The sequence below is a fragment of the Neoarius graeffei genome, chromosome 17, assembly GCF_027579695.1.
Source record: "Neoarius graeffei isolate fNeoGra1 chromosome 17, fNeoGra1.pri, whole genome shotgun sequence".
NCBI classification, from domain to species: Eukaryota; Metazoa; Chordata; class Actinopteri; order Siluriformes; family Ariidae; genus Neoarius; species Neoarius graeffei.
The window spans coordinates 4,630,699-4,650,187 of NC_083585.1; the positions used below are offsets into that span (position 1 = coordinate 4,630,699).

Genomic DNA, 19,489 nt, shown 5'->3' on the forward strand with positions numbered 1-19,489 from the left:
GCTTATCGCAGTTTGCGATGAAAGTCTTCAAGTTTAGTTTAGTTGGGCTAGCCCCCAGAATGCAACATGGTCAGAAACAACATTTGAGGCTTTCCTTCCATAAATGGTAATCCACCCTAATGGATGGACAAGAAAACACGTCGTAGTTTTCTGACTGGGCACTCCAAAGCAGATCGGCATCCAATATTTGAATATGGAGTCACTCACTGTTCCTGGACATTGTAGCAAGGCGTAGGATATGAATTTACTACAAAACTGGTATACTCAAAATAAAACAACAATTTTGGGGGGGCAACAAAAACAAAAAACATTTAATCCACAGAACATTAAGCAAGTATATGTGCACCTGGCATCAGTATTATCCACAGAAATACACTCTTGCTGGTAGGTCGCATGGTTGCTTACCTGAAAGTGTGGACTTGATACACACTTGGCAAGCTGTCTAAACAGAGGCTCCATAACTTTTACAAACTCTGAAGGCTCAATGACATCCAGGATTTCCTCCAGCTCATTCAGGAACATCACCTCTTTAGGACTATGGGTCTTGGGTCAGAACTTCAAGAGACCCATTATAACCTGGAGCATGAAAATGTATAGATTGAGCCAATAGAATGTGAGAAAAGCACTAAAATGTCCACCCATTGAAAAAAAAAAAAAAAAACGTAATTCAAAATGATTAGAGGTGGAAAGGCTGTAGTACATACCGGTTCAGTAAGACTGCTGTCTTTTTCCAAAAACTGAACACCACAATATGCCAGCTGCAGGAAAAGGAAAAAGACCTCTGAGCCACTCATCACAAATACTAAAAGTAGCCAACACCACTGAACCTTAATTAAGGCCCTGAGCAACTTGTGCTTTCCACATTTGTATTTCTGCTCTAAGACTATCTGATGAACAGAAACTTTTAATTAGTCAATCCTAAAGTGCATCAGTATTATAGGAAAAAAAAAACTATTGAACATGAATACTCTAGTCCTTAAGAGAGTTTTTACATCAAATGCAAGCCTAAAAAAGGGGGTAATTAATAGAAAAATACCTGAGGGTGACAGACACTCAGTGACTTGACCTTGTGCAGTGGCAGGAGCACTCGAATCAGGAACATTTTGTGCTTCTCTTTCAACGGCAGCGCAAAACCATTAATTATACTGGGAGAAGAAAATAATACATGTTCTGGTTATGTGATATGTAACAGTCCATTCAATTCAACACAGAGCGGAACAACCCATAGGTCTGATTTGTCACTGCAACATGTTTAATGCATGTGCTTACCATCCTAGAATTTCCAAGAGCTCTGCAATGCCATTGTAATGCTCCGTTTCATATATAAACCTGCAACAAGAGCACTCACCGAATGAATGAATGAATAAATAAATAAATAAATAAATAAAATCTCCAGACTACAATCCATACAACAATTAATGTTTAAAGTACTTAATTTAAAAAAAAAGAAGCATTTAAAATCAAATTAAAAAACATAGTATGAATCCCCCAAAACAAGAACAGAGAAGACCCAAATGATGTATGCATGAAGATATTCAGAGACTTTACCGATAGAATATGTTGTTGATCTGTTGATGGATGTACGCTCTATGTGCTGTCCTTATTGCAGTGTAACAACTGTAGCTATACAGCCAGTTAAACCCTGATGCAATGACAAGGAGTCTATGATGTAGTCAGGGCTCTACACTAACTTTTTTTTCAGGAGCACACATGCTCCTAAGTTAAAAATTTTAGGAGCACAGGGGAAAAAAATGGGGGCACAAGCAGGTTTTCATTTTAAAGGTTTATTGCAGCACAAACCTTAGACACACCAACACACAAAACGCAAAAGTCAATTGAGAATGAATGAATGAATGAACGAACTAATGAATGAACAAACAAATGAATAACGAACAACTGAATGAATGAACAAACAGTAGCTAAACAGAGAGCAGAGCTCAGCAGAGCTATCATCAAGGACAGCTCCCACCCTGGCTCTGAGTTCTTTGACTTGCTGCCCTCAGGCAGGCGTTACAGGTGCATCAAAGCAAGGACCAACAGACTAAAAAACAGTTTTTTTCCCACAGGCCATAACCACCTTGAACAATTAGCCTTTTTCACATTATGTCACTTGCAGGAGAACTCATATCTGTTTTCAGCTTTTTGAATGGAAGAAGAGGTATACGGCGGCAACATATGTTAACAAAACTGTGTCATTCACAGATAAGATTGATAATAATATTGCGCATTGTTGTTTATCATTACATATTGTTAGCGACCATTCCAGTCACCTATCTGCCTTGTTTTGGAAAGGAAGTTTACTGACTTTCTATGGTTGCTACTTGTTAGCCAGCATATTAGCATGCCGCTTCTTCTTCCATTCAAAAGGCTGAAAACGGATGTGAGGTTCTTCTGCAAGTGACGTAATGTGAAAAAGGCTAATTACATGCACTGACTGATGCCACTTCTGGCAGGTGCAACAATGCACCAACAAGGACCTAAAAGGACAATATTCTCACGCTTACCTGATACAGTGCAATACTTATTACAGTGCAACCTCACAGAGCAACTTTTTAGTTTTTATAGCTTTTGTATATTTTATTTATATTTCTACACTTTTACATCCATACCCAATACAATGCAGTACCAAATACAGTGCAATATCCTGAGTTTTTATAACTAATGTGCAATTAACATCTGCAACTCAACATGCCCAGTTGTATATTTGTTTTTCTGCTGTGTTGTGACATGCACCATTTGTATATACTGTATATTATTTGTTTTTCTGCTGCGTTGTATGTTCCCATCTAAATGTTTGCACTGGGGTGTGTGCTTTCCATCTCATTATATAATTTTCCCGCACCTTCTCCCGTCGTTCTAGCTTTCTTCACTACACTTTCTTCCTCGTCTGTTCTTTTATTCTTGTTTCCACCATCATTGCTTTTAAAAAACGCCATTATTCTCTACATAGCGAATATATTTCTCAGCTCGGTCCAAACCAGCTCTCAGTTGAATGATCTGATGAATCCCTAAAAAGCACTTTTCCCACCTAATGCCACACCCACAACATACAACCATGGGAAAGAGGGGCAATCACAGAAAGATGAGTAGAAAACGGGAAATGTTACGGGGGATATTTATTGTGATAGTAGGCTATTGTAGCGTCAGCACAAAAGCACCAGACTCAACTTTAACTGAAAGTGTTATTCAGTAGCCTAAACTTATTCAAGCTACAGACCGAGAAGAATAAAAATGCTGAAATCTCATGTCCCGGTAAAACGCACTAGCATGGCAGAACGGCAAAAAAAAAATGTAACTTTTTCACTCCCCCCCCCCGGCTACCGTGGGAACCACCGCAGTGCAAGACAGAGGCAATGCACGCAACTACAGACAGGGAGCAAGGCGTAGGCAGAACACACACACACCACTGAACACACACACAACAATACAGGCTGTTACTCGTTACCCTGCCATGAAGCTACAAGGCTGTGTCTCTCTGAGAGGGAGCAGCCCCTCCCTCCTGTGTGTGTGTGAGAGGGAGCAGCCCCTCCCTCACGTGTGTGTGTGAGAGGGAGCAGCCCCTCCCTCACGTGTGTGTGTGAGAGGGAGCAGCCCCTCCCTCACGTGTGTGTGTGAGAGGGAGCAGCCCCTCCCTCACGTGTGTGTGTGAGAGGGAGCAGCCCCTCCCTCATGTGTGTGTGTGTGAGAGGGAGCAGCCCCTCCCTCATGTGTGTGTGTGAGAGGGAGCAGCCCCTCCCTCATGTGTCTCTCTGAGAGGGAGCAGCCCCTCCCTCATGTGTGTGTGTGAGAGGGAGCAGCCCCTCCCTCATGTGTCTCTCTGAGAGGGAGCAGCCCCTCCCTCATGTGTGTGTGTGAGAGGGATCAGCCCCTCCCCCACCCACACGCTGAGCGCAGAGACACAGAGTGTCACATAGAAAGTGCAGGATTTTCTCAGAGTGCTCCCTCCAAACAATGGGGATTTACACGAAAACGGAAGGAGATATTCACAAAATTCTTTCACATTGAGCGCAACAAGGCTCTGATGAACACATTGATGTACTTTTCTTGTCTCTAGTGTAAAAAATGATATTAGGTAGGTGTGGCAGCGGGGGCGTGGTCAAGCGCCGGTCTGTGACAGGAGGGCGGAGTTGGGGAAGGTAAGTGGCAGAATCGCTTCACCTGAGTGTAATTAACCTGTGTTTTGTGTGTGTTCTCCCCAGTAAACCGCCCTACTTAAGGAGGGAAAGGGAGAGCGGAAGGGAGCTTCTTTGCCGGCAGAGCCGACAGTGTGTGTGTCTCTGCCTGCTTACTTTAAAATATTGTTAGACTGAAAAGTTCGGCAATAAAGCCTTGTGAGAACCTTGATCTCTGTCCTGCCGCCCTCTGTGCTCCACCCACACGCTATTCTCGCTACAGTGGTGCCGAAACCCAGGGAACGGTGGAGCATCAGTCCTGCAGCCCCATGGAATCCTCCCCGTTCGCGGACTTGGTCCACGCCCTCGCCACGGCTCAGCAGAGCCAGCACCAGGCACTCGTCACGCTTCGGAAGGAGCAGGAGCGCCGCTTCGAAGCCCTGGTGCTGGCTCAACAGGAAGATCGAGAGGCGTTCCGGCGTCTCCTCGCGTCGGCGGGGTCCACCAGCGCCCCGGCCGCGGGCCCGTCTCCCCTCACCTTAACTAAGATGGGCCCGCAGGACGACCCCGAGGCTTTCATCACGTTGTTCGAACAGGTCGCAGAAGCCTCGGGGTGGCCGATGGAGCAGCGCGCGGCGCGCCTCCTCCCCCTCCTGACGGGAGAGGCGCAGCTGGCCGCACTACAGCTCCCCGCCGATCGCCGGCTAGCCTACGCCAACCTTCGCCGGGCTGTCCTCCAGCGCGTGGGGCGCACGCCGGAGCAGCAGCGCCAGCGCTTCCGCGCGCTGTGGATGGAGGAAGTCGGCAGCCCGTTCGCGTTCGGCCAGCAGCTCCGGGACGCCTGCTGGCGGTGGCTGAGGGCCGAAGATCGCGACGCCGAGGGAATCATTGACCAGGTGGCGCTGGAACAGTTCATCGCCCGCTTACCAGCCGGAACCGCGGAGTGGGTCCAGTGCCACCGCCCGGCGTCGCTGGATCAGGCCATGGGACTGGCGGAGGATCATCTGGCGGCTGTTCCGGCGGCAGGACAACCACCGACATCGTCTTCTCTCTCCTCTTCTCTCTCTCTTTCTCTCCCCCCTCCTCCCGTGTCCCGTCCTTGCCCCATTCCCCCACCACGGAGGCGAGGGCCGGCTCCACCCCAGCCGGCTCGCCGCACCCGTGGTGCCCTCCCGTTTCTCCCTTCTGTGTCTGTCTCTCCCCCCCCCAGGTGAGTGAGCCTCAGAACACAGCTGCAGAGGGAAGGCCTGGGCCGGTTTGCTGGCGCTGCGGGGAACCGGGCCACCTGCAGCAACAGTGTGCAACGATGGAGGTGGGGGCGGTGGTGCAGATCCCCGACGCGCCAGAGGCTGCCCTCGATCGGGCCGGAGCGTATCGCATACCGGTCAGTGTACAAGGGGCTACATATCAGGCGTTGGTGGATTCAGGCTGCAATCAGACCTCAATCCGCCAAAGCCTGGTGCAAGACGAGGCATTGGGGGGAGCACAAGGGGTGAAGGTGTTGTGTGTGCACGGGGATGTTCACAGCTACCCATTGGTGTCAGTCCACATATATTTCAGAGGGGAAAAATCAATAGTGAAGGCGGCGGTTAATCCTCGCCTTACCCACTCTTTGATCTTGGGGACTGATTGGCCGGGATTTCGGGGTTTGATGGCACGCCTAGTAAAGAGTGGGTCCTGCCGGTTGATGGGGGAGGGTCCCGGTGTCACTTTGGCTGGAGTGGCGGTCGCAGAGCCGTCTACGTCATCTCCGCGACAGAGTGAGGAGCCCCCGGCCCCTCCTCTTTCTATTGGGGAATCCCTCGCGGATTTCCCACTGGAACAATCGTGAGACGAGACTCTGCGACACGCGTTTGACCAAGTGAGAGTAATCGATGGTCAAACGCTCCAGCCAAACGCCACCCCGCCCTTCCCCTATTTTTCTATTTTGAAGGATAGGTTATACCGAGTGACGCAGGACACTCAGACGAAAGAGTGGGTCACCCAGTTGTTAATTCCAAAGAGCCGCCGGGAATTGGTATTCCAGGCGGCTCACTTTAATCCCATGGCTGGACACCTCGGGCAGGATAAGACACTCGCCCGGATAATGGCCCGATTCTATTGGCCGGGGATTCGCGGCGACGTCCGTAAGTGGTGTACGGCGTGCCGCGAATGCCAGTTAGTAAATCCAGCGGCCATTCCAAAAGCGCCCTTGCGCCCCCTACCATTAATCGAGACCCCGTTCGAAAGAATTGGGATGGATCTCGTCGGGCCATTAGACCGGTCAACACGTGGGTACCGCTTTATATTGGTTCTGGTGGACTATGCAACGCGATACCCGGAAGCGGTGCCTCTTCGCAATATCTCAGCACGCAGTATTGCAGAGGCCCTCTTCCACATCATCTCCCGGGTTGGAATCCCGAAAGAGATTCTGACTGACCAGGGCACCTCGTTTATGTCACGAACACTGAGTGAACTGTATGGGCTACTGGGTATTAAGCCGATCCGCACCAGCGTTTATCACCCACAGACAGACGGTTTAGTTGAACGGTTCAATCGCACCCTCAAGAATATTATCAAAAAATTCGTAAGTGAGGACGCACGTAACTGGGATAAGTGGCTCGAACCCTTGCTGTTTGCAGTGCGAGAGGTCCCCCAAGCCTCCACGGGGTTCTCCCCATTTGAATTATTATATGGGCGTAAGCCGCGCGGCATCTTGGATGTACTGCGGGAAAATTGGGAGGAGGGACCTTCACAGAGCAAAAACGAAATTCAGTACGTTATGGATCTGCGCGCAAAACTCCACACGCTCACCCACCTAACTCAGGAGAATTTGCGCCAGGCCCAGGAACGGCAAACCCGGCTGTACAACAAGGGCACACGCCTTAGAGAGTTCACTCCGGGGGATAAGGTACTCGTCCTGTTGCCCACGTCGAGCTCCAAATTAATCACCAAGTGGCAAGGACCCTTTGAGGTCACACGGCGAGTCGGGGACATCGACTATGAGGTTAGGCGAATGGACAGGGAGGGGGTGCTACAGATCTACCACCTCAATCTGTTAAAACTCTGGAAAGAGGAGGTCCCCGTGGCGTTGGTGTCGGTAGTTCCGGAGAAGGCGGAGCTGGGGCCGGAGGTCCAAAAAGGGACATTGGCATCTTGTACCTCTCCGGTCCCCTGTGGAGACCACCTCTCCCCGACCCACCTCACGGAGGTCGCCCAGTTGCAGGCCGAGTTTTCGGATGTATTCTCGCCCCTGCCCGGTCGCACTAACCTCATAGAACACCACATAGAGACGCCCCCGGGGGTGGTAGTGCGGAGCCGTCCTTATAGATTACCCAAACACGAAAAAAAGGTAGTTCGGGAAGAACTTCAGGCCATGCTCGAAATGGGCATCATCGAGGAGTCCCACAGTGACTGGAGCAGCCCGGTGGTCTTAGTTCCTAAGGCCGACGGCTCGGTCCGGTTCTGTGTGGACTATAGAAAAGTCAACGCAGTGTCTAAATTCGACGCGTACCCAATGCCTCGTATTGATGAGCTGCTCGATCGACTAGGCACGGCTCGCTTTTACTCGACACTGGATTTGACGAAGGGATATTGGCAGATCCCCTTGACTCCATTATCCCGGGAGAAAACGGCCTTTTCCACACCGTTCGGCTTACACCAGTTCGTCACACTTCCGTTTGGGCTGTTTGGGGCGCCCGCTACGTTTCAGCGGCTGATGGACCGGGTCCTCTGGCCCCACGCCACCTACGCGGCTGCGTACCTAGATGACATCATTATTTATAGTAATGACTGGCAGCGGCACCTGCAACACCTGAGGGCCGTCCTTAGGTCGCTGAGGCGGGCGGGGCTCACTGCCAACCCGAAGAAGTGTGCGATTGGGCGGGTGGAAGTACGGTATCTGGGCTTCCACTTGGGTAACGGGCAGGTGCATCCCCAAATTAATAAGACAGCAGCGATTGCGGCCTGCCCGAGACCCAAGACCAAAAAGGGGGTGAGACAGTTCCTGGGGCTGGCTGGCTATTATCGTAGGTTTATACCTAATTATTCGGACGTCACCAGCCCTCACTAAAACCAGGACCTCACTAAAAAGGGGGAGCCAGATCCGGTCCAGTGGACGGAGCAGTGCCAGCGGGCTTTCTCTGAGGTAAAGGCTGCACTGTGTGGGGGGCCACTTTTGCACTCCCCTGACTTCTCTCTCCCTTTTTTGTTACAGACGGATGCGTCGGACAGAGGGCTGGGGGCCGTTTTGTCCCAGCAGGTGGGGGGAGAGGACCGCCCAGTGTTATACATCAGCCGGAAGCTGTCAGTGCGTGAGGGGCGCTACAGCACTATCGAGAAAGAGTGCCTGGCCATCAAGTGGGCGGTCCTCGCCCTCCATTACTACCTGCTGGGGCGCTCTTTCACCCTCTGTTCGGACCACGCGCCCCTCCAGTGGCTCCACCGCATGAAGGATGCCAACGCGCGGATCACCCGTTGGTATCTGGCGCTCCAACCTTTCAACTTCAAGGTGGTCCACAGGCCGGGGGCGCAGATGGTCGTGGCGGACTTCCTCTCCCGTCAAGGGGGGAGGGAGTCGGCTGCGGGCCGGACGGGCGCCCGGCTTGAGTCGGGCGGTGGGGGTATGTGGCAGCGGGGGCGTGGTCAAGCGCCGGTCTGTGACAGGAGGGCGGAGTTGGGGAAGGTAAGTGGCAGAATCGCTTCACCTGAGTGTAATTAACCTGTGTTTTGTGTGTGTTCTCCCCAGTAAACCGCCCTACTTAAGGAGGGAAAGGGAGAGCGGAAGGGAGCTTCTTCGCCGGCAGAGCCGACAGTGTGTGTGTGTGTCTCTGCCTGCTTACTTTAAAATATTGTTAGACTGAAAAGTTCGGCAATAAAGCCTTGTGAGAACCTTGATCTCTGTCCTGCCGCCCTCTGTGCTCCACCCACACGCTATTCTCGCTACAGTAGGCTATCCAGCGCTGGATTTACATACTTTGCAGTTTAATGTTTGATACATTTTAGAATGTTAAACTCGTCATGTCTGTGCTCAGTGCTTTCCTAAACTGTCGGCCGCAAGAAGCCCTCGCATGAATGCGCGTGTTTTTTTTTCGTCGTTCGCATGCCGAAAAATTCACTCGCAAATGCGAGTGAAATGTGCGCACTGTAGAGCCCTGGATATAGTTAACATTGACGTTGTTTACTGAAGCTTCCTACATTACATGACAGGGTGAAAACTGTAATAAAAAATAAAATTTGACTGTTTTAACATTAGGCTCAGCTTCACATAAAGTTTAATGAAATATTCTTATACATACATGTAAATAAAAACGATCTTTTTAAACTATTTATTATCTTCCCTTTCAACTTTTAACATAACTTAATCTATCATTTTTTAACTTAACAAATTTTACTTACGACTTTGTTCTAGCGCCGCTCACGATCAGAGTTTACGTTTGCTAGAACTGTTTTCAACTGATAGGAACAAGGCAGGGCGGCATGGTGGTGTAGTGGTTAGCGCTGTTGCCTCACAGCAAGAAGGTCCGGGTTCGAGCCCCGTGGCTGGCGAGGGCCTTTCTGTGTGGAGTTTGCATGTTCTCCCCGTGTCCGCGTGGGTTTCCTCCGGGTGCTCCGGTTTCCCCCACAGTCCAAAGACATGCAGGTTAGGTTAACTGGTGACTCTAAATTGACCGTTGGTGTGAATGTGAGTGTGAATGGTTGTCTGTGTCTATGTGTCAGCCCTGTGATGACCTGGCGACTTGTCCAGGGTGTACCCCGCCTTTCGCCCGTAGTCAGCTGGGATAGGCTCCAGCTTGCCTGCGACCCTGTAGAACAGGATAAAGCGGCTACAGATAATGAGATGAGATGAGGAACAAGGCAAGAAGCAACCGTTGCTAAGCAGAAATGGCAGGAACAAGTATCAAAATAAAAGTGCTATTCATTCTCAGTGTGTCATTATAAAAGTCTCCATATATATCGCCCTACTGGCAACACACTCTAAGTCCCAGAAACTTTCTATAAATCCTATGTAGAATTGTTTTCAAGAAGTCTCGCTCTCTGGGGTCTTCACTGTCAAACAGCTCCAAGAGCTGGACAAAGCATTTGCATATTTGTCATGGTACAATTTAAAGCCATAGTGAAAAAAAATAGGAGCTCAAAGCAAAAATAAAATAAAACTAGAGCGATGAATAAATAGTACATGATTTCAAACATGACTTTATAAACCTAGGAGCTCCACAAACATCATCATTTGAATTTATCATCATCAGGTATGCAGGAATACATACTTACAGACAATACAAACTTTTGGTCAATGTATTTTTTGGCGACATTAGGCTGGAAATCAGGTGACTCCAAGAACCGTAAAAAGAATTCATACACCAGCTAAATGAGTAAAAACAACAGAAGACAAATATCAGTCAGATACATACCCAAATCTGGGTTTACTGGTAAAATATCACTGTAATACAGGGCTCTGCACAGAGCCACTCGGTTCATCTTGCCTGTCATGTGTCACATATTACTAGAGAACAGCTTGTCACGGTGCACCTACAAGGCTTCTTGAGACACAGTTGGTGTTGGGGGGGGATATCAGATTCTCCCTCACATCACTGTCACAGGCAAGCCTTTATATTTTAAAGTGCATATCCTGGACCAAATTCACTTTTTTTTTATTTTTTATTTTACAGTGGGGAAAACAAGTATTTGATCCCTTGCTGATTTTGTTGGTTTACCCACTAAGAAAGACTTGATCAGTCTGTAATTTTAATGGTAGGTGTATTCTAACATGTGGAGACAGAATATCAAAAAAGAAAATCCAGAAAATAACTTTTAAATATCTATATTAATTTATTTGTATTTTATTGAGAAAAAGTAGTATTTGATCCCCTAGTAACCATCAAGAGTTCTTGTTAATACAGACAAGTTAGACTCTCCAAATTACCTTGTCACCTAAATTGAAGACACCTGATATCACTAATGACTTGTATAAAAGCCACCTGGCCACAGAATCAATCAGTTTGTCAGACTCCAAACTCTCCAACATGGGAAAGACTAAAGAGCTTTCTGTGGATTTAAGGGAGAAGATTGTAGACCTGCACAAGACTGGTATGGGCTACAAAACCATTAGCAAGAAGCTGGGCGTTAAGGTGACAACTGTTGGTGCAATTGTGCGCAAGTACAAGACTCACAACATGATCATCAATCGACCTAGGTCTGGGGCTCCAAACAAGATCTCACCTCGTGGGGTTTCCAGGATCATGAGAACGGTGAGAAATAGACCTAATACAACACGGGCAGAGTTAGTGGATAATCTTAAAGCAGCTGGGATCACAGTCACCAAGCAAACAGTTGGTAACACTTTACACCGCAATGGTCTAACATCTTGCAGTGCTTGCAAAGTACCCCTGCTTAAGAAAGCACATGTGCAGGCCCGCCTGAACTTTGCCAATGAACATCTGAATGACTTGGAGAGTGACTGGGAGAAGGTGTTATGGTCAGATGAGACCAAAATTGAGCTCTTTGGCATCAATTCAACCCTTCGTGTCTGGAGGGAGAGACATGCTGCTTATGACCCCAAGAACACCATCCCCACTGTCAAGCATGGAAGTGGTAACATTATGCTTTGGGGGTGTTTTTCTGCACAGAGCACAGGGCTACTTCACTGTATCAATGGGAGGATGGATGGAGCCATGTACCGTAAAATCCTAAGTGAAAACCTCCTTCCCTCTGCCAGGAAGCTTAAAATGGGTCGTGGATGGGTCTTCCAGCAGGATAATGACCAAAAGCATACAGCCAAGGCAACCAAGGAATGGCTGAAGAAGAAACATATCAAGGTCATGGAGTGGCCCAGCCAGTCTCCAGACCTGAATCCTATAGAAAATCTATGGAGAGAGCTGAAGCTCAGAGTTGCCAAGCGACAGCCACGGAATCTTGATGATTTAGAGGTCATTTGCAAAGAAGAGTGGACCAAAATTCCTCCTAATATGTGCAGAAACCTGGTCATCAACTACAAAAACGTCTGACCTCTGTGCTTGCTAATAAGGGGTTTGCCACAAAGTACTAAGTCCTTTTGGCAAGAGGGTTCAAATACTTATTTTCCTCAATAAAATGCAAATAAATTAATACAAATTCTTTAAAGTCGATTTCTTGATTTTCTTTGTGATATTCTGTCTCAGCATGTTAGACTACACCTACCATTAATATTACAGACTGATCGAGTCTTTATTAGTGGCCAAACCAACAAAATCAGCAAGGGATCAAATACTTGTTTTCCCCACTGTACGCTTAAATTCTGTTACTGAACGTGTGTTATGTTTACAGTGAAGGACTGTGCGCACTTTACATTATTTTTTTACTTAATACAAGAAATTAATGGATGCCAACATTTTTGCCAAAATAGTATTTTATTTTCCATTGTTTAGGCAGCTTCAGCATCATACTGTGAGATTCTGTTCAAATTGTTTTTTTTCTTCTATGAAGCCTGAGCCATTTATTTTATTAGTTTATAATTGTTTAATTTAGTCTTCAGGAGAGACTGCTTGCACACAGTACTAATATTAATAGTTTTTTTTTTCTTACATGAAAGCTGAGGCATTTATATTATATTTTAAGGTAACTTCATGTTGTGCTGTGAGGTTCTGTGCACTTTAACTTTTGAACCAACAGGTGCATTTGGATAAGTAAAGCCTATTTTTCTGCATTTTTGTAGTCCTGGTAATCTTTTATATTGGTAAAGTTGTTTATAGGACTGTTTCTCAGTGTCTTTGTTTTTTTAATCAATAGTTTTTCAGTATTAACTTAATATTTAACATATCACTCAATTTTAATCACAAAAAGAGAAAATTGCAACAATTTCTCACAACTTTCGCTTACTCCCGCAATGTAATCGCAACAAAAACCTAAAAAACACCACAACTTTCATCGCAATTTTTTGGAAAACCCCCCGCAACATCAGACATTTTAGCCCGCAACAATCACAAAAAAAGCCTGCGGAATCCTGGGGGGACTGGCCAATCAAACAGAGCCAAGCTGCCGCGCGCGCCCGTACACAAAACTCCTGTGGCAAGAGCAGTCCAGGTGGAAAAGAGCACGGAAGCAGAAGAAAAATGGCAGAGACAGCGGCCAGTGGTTCTCATCAAGCCGAAGAGGCACACCCCTGGCCACACATACAAACCATGTTCACTCTCCAAACAACAAAAAATAATAGTTATGTTATGCGGTGTCACATGTGTCTCCCCAAACCAGTGGACGTTTCAGCTTATAAAAACTCAACGTCGAATTTGAGGAAACACATTGCGGTCAGTAGGCTGTGTGCTTTTGGCTGTCTTCGTAGGCAGATGTTAGCCCTGTTGTAACATCATAAATAACTGTAAAATACATTGTTTTGTGGAAATGTATTGATGCACTGCGGCTTCAGACAGCAAGATACACACACACCAGAGAACCAAGAAATAAAACTACAAAAAATCTTCCTAACAATCACTTTTTATTGATGTGAAACCAAAAAATGCTCATGAAAATAAGGTCGCTCGCCTAATGTCAGCTCCTCAATAGTGTTACAGTTGTATACGGCTCTGGTCAAAAACTGGGAATGGAAGACTGGTGAAAACTTACTAAATAACAAAACGCGTAACATATCGTTTGTGAAATCTCCATTTTCCGAGCTACTGTATTTGTTGTGGATTAGAGGGATGTGTGAAGACTTTAGGTGTTTTTTTCTGTGAAATTTGTTTTATTATTTGTCTACAAGTGCTTGTTCACAAAAGGAAGGGCATTAGCTTGTTAGCTTGACCGCTTGCTAGCAATCCCCACCACCACCCAGCCAAGCTGGGCACTGGCAGCTAGTTAGCAACCTTTTTGCTTGTTACTTCCACTTGCTAACTCCTCTGCGAGATGGAGCCAGTAAACAACTTTTTGGGAGATGAAAGGATTAACATTGTTGATCAAATCTTACAGGATTATTTCCAGTCTTTTTCGTACGAGGAGATATTACGTGTGATGTTCAGCTGCTGTTAAAGCTGAACAGTCACTTCACGGAGTGAACATGCACGCGCACACAGTGTTATGGTTTATGTGCAGACTGCCTTGAGCTTCTTGTTGTTATTGTTAATACACAGAACTACACACACACAGTTTATATGTGTGAAACATATATGAAATCTCTGCCTGTTATGACATCCTGATCAATAAACAAAAGTTACTCAGCAGTTACTCAGTACTTGAGTAGTTTTTTCACTTAGTACTTCTTACTCTTTACTCAAGTAATTAATTGGACGACTACTTTTTACTTTTACTTGAGTAATATTATTCTAAAGTAACAATACTCTTACTTGAGTACAATTTTTGGCTACTCTACCCACCTCTGCTTGCTCCTGAATTTGCCCGTGATATGCACTTTAAGGGCACCCACAAATGCAGTAGCCCACTGTTCACAAAGCAGCCTGTGAATCTACTAATTTACCAATGTATTAGTGTTAAGGTGGTACACTTGCCTGCAGGTGAGGCCAAGCTGCCTCCAGTGTAGGCTCATCCTCCTCAGGATCAAATTCTGCTCCAGTCAGATTAGAAGAAGGAGGCAGGGTCCTAAACAGATTCACTGAAAACTACAGCAACAAAAAGACAAATTGTTCATTATTAGGGAGCTTTATTTGACAGGTATGATAAATTATTTATCAAAACCTACATAATCAGGGGGGTCGTGGCTCAGGTGGCTAAGGCGCCATACCATAAATCCGGGGACCCGGGTTCGATTCTGACCCGAGGTAATTTCCCGATCCCTCCCTGTCTCTCTCTCCTGATCATTTCCTGTCCTGTCTCTACACTGTCCTATCCAATAAAGGTGAAAAAGCCCCCCCCCCCCAAAAAAAAAAAAACCCTACATAATCAATCTTTCCTGTTGCTCATGGCTATAATTACCACACAGGTTTGTGTGAAAGTTTGTGCTCATTTCTGCAAACTAAGGTATAGGCGTCTAATTAGGTATCTTCACCCGAATATAACGTGACAATATTGTCACATCTTCATATATCTGACTGCCTAGTGATTAGTGTGTCCACCTCTCGATCGGGAGCTTGCGAGTTCTACTCATGGTCGGGTCATACCAAAGACCATCATAAAAATGGTACCTACTGCTGTCTGGCAAGGCACGCTGCAATACAGATGTGAGTGGGGAGTCAAACTCTCGTGGTTACCAGAGGACTAGCCCCCCACTGTAACCCTAGCTATGTAATAGGCAAGAGGCCGAAGGCAACGGAGATCGGTGCCACATGGTGTGGGAAGGACTCCCCCCCCCCCCCCCCCCACATCTGTGTCTCTCTGGCTTTCATTCATGCCATAAAGATGTATACATTCTATAAAAAGAGCAATACTTTTGACAGAGGGAGGAGACAGTTGACAGTGTACCTCTGCAAGATCACAAAAAATATCTCTTCATGCTCTGAAATGCACATTCACAGACCTAGAAAACACTACATCAAGATGCCTCAGCTGTTCCTGAGTGATTAGCAATGGTCAGAGCAGAGATGTCAGAGGCTGGTCAACTACCTCATTTATTGCACATTATTCAACTCCTCATACACAGCCTTGGCAACTTTGTATGAGAGAGAGAGAGAGAGAGAGAGAGAGAGAGAGAGAGAGAGAGAGAGAGAGACACAGTTTCGGGGTGGCAATTTACAAACCCAAGCAAAGGAGGGAAGGAGAAAATAGAGATGTATGGGTTATTCAACTGGTTTATATAATTTTGCATGGTTAAATCTATTCATGTACGTGTGTGAATGCTTTCGGGTGAAGTAGAGCTATGCTCCGATAAACTGATTTGCAAGTAACAAAAAACTGAAAATTGCTCTTTCAAACGTCTAAAAACACACATTACTGAAGAATGAATACCTAGGATGACTCATGTGATTATCAGTTCAGTATTCCCTTTACGAGCATCATGTAAGGGATGAGACACTCCGCATTGTTCGTGAAACAGGCAATACCTTACAGGACTACAGATAGGCCCTAGAAAAAGGATGTGTTACCATGGAAACAGAATTTCCAGACAAAATGTCCATGTGACCTGGTACAATTGTAAAAGGCTCATTAGACGTCAAACAAAACTGAAACACAGCTCATGACGTGTTATCTTCTAATATAAAATACTGCATAGACACTAAGTAAAGTGCGTCGTACACAAAGTCCAAATTTGCAGACAAAATATTCACACAAAATCACACAGGTCATTAATTACATGTGTTCTTATTAGTCTTTACACACCAAGAATGAAATTCGCTATGATTATTTTTTTTTGTGGAAGACGACGACACGCGCACAAAAAAAAAACACCCCACAATCACCACCACCCTGGATCCATTTTATTTGTAGCAAAAATTTAGTTTGCGGAAATGATTACCTGACCAATCAAATGAGAGTTCTACTGATGTCACATAGACAAGCAGAAAAAGCTGGCAAAACCGCCTCAAATGTAGCAGCAAGCCTTTGCTGTGCACCAGTGTTGCTCACATCCAGGAGCTAAGTGGCTATACTGCATTTCATCCATGAACACACAACACCATGAGCATTGCTTTCTTTCTTGTTGCCCAACATCCCGTCTCTCAGCTTCAACTTTTGAATGAGTTTTTTTTTTTTTTAAAACAGGTGTACGTAAAACTCTTTTTCTTGAGAGCAGGGCTATAATTATTATGTCATTGCCACCACTAGATGACTCAATCATTCTCTTAGGACACTACTGACAGTCACGGCATGAAACCAGCATGAAATAGAACACAATTTTTTTTTTTTTAAATGCAGCGGTCTCAGAGCATGTGTGAAAAGTCTGCACATGAATCTCTCATTTTTGCATCGTAATTTCGTGTTGTATCCAGTGCAAAAATTCCTCAACACTGAAGTTCATCATCTTGTATTTATTAATTTTGAACAAAAATAAATTGAGTGGTTTGTAGGTCTGTATGTACAGTACTGGTCAAAAGTTTGGACACACCCAATTCAATGGATTTTCTTTATTTTTATTAATTCAAAGACATCTCATGTCTGAAAGTAAATGCTGGATGTTGTTTCTCTTTACTTAGTTGAGCGGTTCATGACATGATATGGATTACTACAGTTATGGAATAGGGCTATTCACTGTACATTATTTACCATTTACTGTTTGATTTCAAATGCATTAAGGCGACAAGAAATTCCACTAATTAACTTTTGATGAGGCACCCATTAATTGAAACGCATTCCAGGTGAAAACCTCATGAAGCTGGTTATAACACCAATCGTGTACAAAAGTGTCATGGTAAATGGTGGCTACTATGAAGAAACTAAAATATGAAAACATTGCATTTCTGTTTACGACATAATTCCATATGTTCCTTGTTATTTCATAGTTTTCATGTCTTCAGTATTGTTCTACCATGTAGAAAACAGTCAAAATACAGAAAAAACTATGAATGAGTAGGTGTCCAAACTTTTGACTGGTATTGTGTGTACTCTCTTTTTCACAGAATCATATCAGATGATACCCTGCAAATAATCAGCTTAAAGAGTACCAGTACAGCATTTAAACATGATCGATATCAATAGCACAAGCCCCAATTATAATAAATGCACACAAGTGCGGCCACTTGTATTACATCACGCTACCCAATGGAGAATGAGCATTGAATACGGTTTACAATATTGCATGGCTGTCAAGACATAACGTCAATAAATAATAATAATAAATAATAATAAAATACATAAAGGGCCACTTTTTCCATGGAATAAAAACATGTATTCTATTCCCTTCCAGTGGGTTTATTGATGGCATGCAATATCATCATATTGCTTATCCTCCATGTATTACGCCACTCTCCCCAATGGAGAATGAGCGTACAATATTGTTATTGCACGTTGTCAAGACAACACGATGTCACATGCAAAGCTCCAATGACAACTTTTCTGCTGCACACGCACACTATTATTTCTTTGTCGGCCAGGAAAGACAGAAGATCCAGTGCTAGGTTTAAGCAATAAATAACTAAATAACTAAATAAACAAACTGAAACTAAAGATGCGTTGAACATAGGGATGGCGAAAACTAAAAAAAATCTTGACCGAACACCGAGCCTCATTAGCCGGTTAAAGTCGGTTAACCTATGAGTTAGGGATGCAAACGGCACGCCTTTTTCACGGCTGAATCATGCAGATCCATTTTTTTTTAGGGGGGCGTTGGAGTGACTGAATAATTTCATCAGAGTAAATTCTGTATTAAAATTACTAAATAAGCAAATGCCGTTACAGTCCATGAAACATAGGAAGTATAAGTATGAGAAGAAAACAGTAAATCAGAAAGCTGCACACGTTTTCGCGGAAGCTGCACAAATGTGCGCAGCTTTCTGATTTACTGTTTTCTTCTCATACTTCCTATGTTTCATGGACTGTAATGGCATTTGCTTATTTAGTAATTTTAACACAGAATTTACTCTGATGAAATTATTCAGACACTCCAACGCCCCCCCCCCCCCCAAAAAAAAATCGGATCTGCACGATTCAGCCGTGAAAAAGGCGGCATCCGCCAAAAGGCGCACTGTTTGCATTAGAATCTATTCTAAATCTAACCACGAGCATCCACACATTCAGTCCCAGTCGCTGCCCTCCACTCAGATTACCTTTTCTACAGCGCGAAACATTTACTCAAACGCGGCACTGATGTCGAGGGGTTTGTATTGGAGCAGAGGACAAATGGCTCCAGCTTAGAGACAGTTTCAGTTGGGCATGATGGCGTTGAAAATAAAGTCAAGTGCTAGAAGAAGTACATAACATTCAGTGATGGGAATAACGGCGTTAAAATAAAGGCTGTTATAACGCCGGGTAATCTAATTAATTAGCTACAATCGTTATAACGCCGTTACCAATGTCAACACGCCATTACTGCATGGTATTGAAGTTGCTCTGAAGCTGTCACCGACTTGGCTCACAGACATAAAAGCTGCGTTTGTCACTCCCCCTCCAGACACCGCTGTCATTTCATTCTCTCCCCTTCCCTCCAAAAGTCGGCATCTGCGCCTTTAGTTTGTGTGGAGAGATATGATCTGCAATAACATGCATAGTTGGCTACAGACCGAAACATACTCTCAGAATGCACTCGCCAAGGCAGGACTAAACTCGATGTGCCTTCTAATAATAATTAAAAAAAACCACACAATAGTAATTTGTAAGCTAAAAAGCCTGTGTCTACACTTTTCTTTCGCCAAGTGTCAGCTGTCTTCAACTGGGGCGGGAGGGCGGGACATGACTGAATGGGTGTTTCTGATTTGTCAGCTGTCGTCCTTACACCGCATAGCATGCCCCAAGCGTTTACAACACAGAATTCCAGGTTCTCCGCTCCAAAATCGGCAGCTTCAAAACGATTGATTTTTTTTTTTTTTTTTTTAACCGACAACCAAAAA

The 19,489-nt window shown here is 45.3% G+C and overlaps 1 pseudogene; it reads right to left on the reverse strand.

Moving 5' to 3' along the window:
• Positions 1-19,489, reverse strand: part of LOC132901331 (serine/threonine-protein phosphatase 2A 56 kDa regulatory subunit delta isoform-like) — a 54,920-nt pseudogene that overhangs the window by 9,444 nt on the left and 25,987 nt on the right.